Source organism: Osmerus eperlanus, chromosome 13, assembly GCF_963692335.1.
Source record: "Osmerus eperlanus chromosome 13, fOsmEpe2.1, whole genome shotgun sequence".
NCBI lineage: Eukaryota > Metazoa > Chordata > Actinopteri > Osmeriformes > Osmeridae > Osmerus > Osmerus eperlanus.
In genome coordinates, this window is record NC_085030.1 from 17505003 (window position 1) to 17508464 (window position 3462).

Consider the following 3462-nt stretch of genomic DNA (forward strand, 5'->3'; position numbering starts at 1 on the left):
AATGAAAGTTGATAGAGTTGTAAATATCTGGATACAGAAGGTCAGGGAAGCTTTCTGTTTCACTCGTAAAGGTCATATAAATAACTCCGGGAGCATTATATGGCTCACTAATGTTTAATAGATCAATTTTTGCTTTATAGTTGCGTATGTCTTTTGAATTAAAGTGCGCAGTGAACTCGGACAGGTTGAAATCCGTGCTGGCGCCATTCATTTTTGCCACTACTTTCCTGCCAAAATGGCGACGTAAACAGTAAAGTCACGTGAAATCCGGAGCTCTATTGCGCCACTGTCCAACATCGCTCCACAAACGTGAAGAAAAGTCGTTTAGTTTTTTTACCCTGACTCAGCAGGTCGAGCACATCGTGTAGGCCGACTCCTGTCCTCAACTCACAAACCACAAGCGGAGAACAGAGAGAAGGGCTTTTTTTATTTTTATATATCTTTATTTTTTTTTGCATTTCTTGAATGCAATTCAACTCTTGTCACTCAGCGCCAGAGATAATTCAGATTTTCTTTCTGATATCTGCACTGCGCCAGCCAAGTTAATAAGAATACGCCTACTTTTGCTCAAAGCTGAAACCGTTGGACCGATAAGGAGGAAAAATCTCGTTGTGGAGGAGAAAGTGAAAAAAGAGACGGAGAAAGAAAGAAAGGATTTTATTGCTTGTGCCAGCAGGTTGAATAATTATTATCACGCTGCCTATCTTTCTTATCGCGTCTGTGGAGCGGGCCAAGCAGGGAACTAGTCAGAGACTCCAGTAGGCACTTTAGTGTGTCGCAGAAATAAATTCTGATCTCATTAATAAGAGAAGTAAGCCCCGAGAAGAAGAAAGAAACATAAAGTAAAAGAGCTGCCACAATATTGCTAGCTAAATCCCTAAGAGGCATTTTACCATCCAGACATGCCAGTGTTTCCACACAGCAGATGTTGTGATTCAGGGGACTGACATGGGCAACCGCCCTTTCTTGCTGTTTGGTACGGCATCACTGTTCAGCTATAGGTCTTTAGCATCTTTGTTTCACTCATACACTTAAACACAACACATATTTATTACATAGTCAACAAGAGAGGACGTTTATGTTGTGTGCAGACAAAGAGCGGGAGAAAGAGATAGAGCAAGAGAAATAGAAAGAGATACAGAGAGAGAAAGAGAGAGGAAGAGAGACACAGAGAGAGTGAGATGAGAGACAGTGAGAGGAGAAAGAGAGAGTGAGAGGAGAGAGTAAGAGGAGAGAGAGATACCAGGAAAGCAGTAGGGGGGAAAGAGGCCCATCTTTTCTTTCTTTTTTATGACGCCAGGAAGAGTAATGTTGCAATCTTCTCTGGCTAATTGTATTATGATTCTGCACTGTAGCAAGCTTCCTGCTCTGCTCATTTTCAATCAGGCACATTAGCCTTCCCGCTGGGTCCTAGTGGTTGCAGCGCCGGGAGAGAGATCATTCATTTCAATGACTGATATGTTTCTGCACTCTCGGAGGGAGAAAAAAAAGAATGAAAACAACTATTGTTTCCAGGGGATGCACCACCCGGCCCCACATTCAGATCCCTCAAGAGGTTGTGATTCAATGAGGGGATGTCAGTCTGTCCCGCAGCAGACACACAACAAGGAGGCTTTCAGCAGGCTACCAAGGTTAGCATGACGCAGCCCTTTATAAAGGTGTTTCCTGTGATAACATTTACCTCAATTATTAGGCTTTGAGAATAGTTCTACGCAGAACAAAATGACATGCTAACTAAAGAGCTTTTTCAAGGATTTGTAGAGCCCTTTTCACACACATTGTCACAGAGGGATTTACAGATGCGGGAATCAACCCCTGGGCCTTCCTGTTGGGAGCACCGTGCCACACTGTGTATCTTCCCTACAAGACAAAAGGTTCCAAGCTTGAACCAGAAGAGCAGCCTTTACACAGGCATGGCAACGCTGACCAAACAAGTAAACATTCATGTTCAATATTTTGCCACCTTCTCCATTATCTTTATAACAATTGTCCTCATATGTCATCAAATTCTGCGTTCGGTCTTTACATTGCACTTCATATTGACTGGTAGTCGTGTTTTTCTCAACATTAAAGTTTCCTCACAACAAATGTCTGCTTGATTTAGTTAGTGTTGGTGTTGTTTCCAGCCAGCATGTGCAATTAAGCACGTTAACCCAGGTTGTGGATATGCTGTTTATTAGTCATTCCACCTACGCTTTTCATTTATGCAGCTGTTTCATCTCCAAAAATAAAACAGAATCCTAAAAAGTTTTTTAAGCAAAATACATTTTGTCAAACATTAACAGATGTTTGTTAGAGATTGTAATTATCATCTACATCAAAAACGCCAGGAGGGAATCAAAATGTTACTTTCTCACAGCGTTTGACATGTAGGAAACGCAAACTGACTGAATATGCAGAAGCTCTCCAGCGCTGATCACATCAAAACTGAAAATAAAAGCTGTACATTTCCCAAAAAGTTAAATAGTTAACTTTTTCGAAATACAGAAACAAAAATTCTACTTTGTCCAACAGTTTGATTCAAAGGTTCTGACCTCATTTTAAACCCGAACAAACAGTAGGAAAACTGTGAGTGTTGGTTGTCAGAGTTGGTGTTTATGGCCCTGATGAGACAGATAGAATCTTTCAGCATTAAGCTGAAAGCTAATGCTGCTGGCCAGCTCTCCACCATTAATGGTCTCTGTAACCTTTCTAACACAATTTCACAAAAGACCGCTCTGTTTGTTTTGCTAGCAGAAACAAAGCTAATTACAAACCCGCCCAAATGACTTGACCTTCTGCAGTGAGTAATTACAGCTTTTTGCGTTGAGTCGTACCATTTCCTGTCATCTTCTCTTTACCCTCTCGTCACTGTCTCCTCTTCTGTCTCAGTCCCGCTTGACCATGAATGGGTGTCCTTCTCAGCTTTTCAGTTGACGACATATAGCAAAGTGTGTGTGTGTGCGAGTGTGTGTGTGTTTATCTGCATATGTGAATGCATGCATGCTTGTGCATGTGTGTGACAGTGGATGGGATGTACAGGAAGTGTGTGTTCATGTGTCCCAGTTGCATGTTCTGTGTGAGGAGGTGTTCCACAGCCTCAGGTGGGTCTGAGACCTGTATCTGCTACCCTGACACGGCTCTCCTCTTGGGGGGCCAAAACCATCAGCTAACACACATCCCACTGCTTCTGGCGCTGTGCAGCATGACTCACTCTGAGTAAATATGCAAGGTGCCAAAGGTTGGCTGGGCTGGAAGGGGGGAAATATTGTTATTATTATTATCACAGATATGTAGGCATCCATTAGGCAGAGAAATATGCAACAATATGCGGATTCTTCCATTTGCATGGATCATAAACTCCTTGAGGATAGGCAGCGCATAATAATCTATGTTAATGGCATTCGGCAACAACCTCCGATGGCACGCAACAAATTGAACTGCGCTAAGTGTAAATTTGTTTCTGCCCTGATTCACAAAGCA

The 3462-nt window shown here is 42.3% G+C and overlaps 1 long non-coding RNA gene across 1 annotated transcript; it reads left to right on the forward strand.

Moving 5' to 3' along the window:
- The first annotated feature begins 305 nt into the window (after positions 1-305).
- LOC134032587 (uncharacterized) lies at positions 306-2414 on the forward strand. Its single transcript, XR_009932037.1, has 3 exons — positions 306-676; positions 1516-1631; positions 1753-2414. It is a non-coding gene; the product is annotated as an uncharacterized LOC134032587 (long non-coding RNA).
- The last annotated feature ends 1048 nt before the right edge of the window (positions 2415-3462 follow it).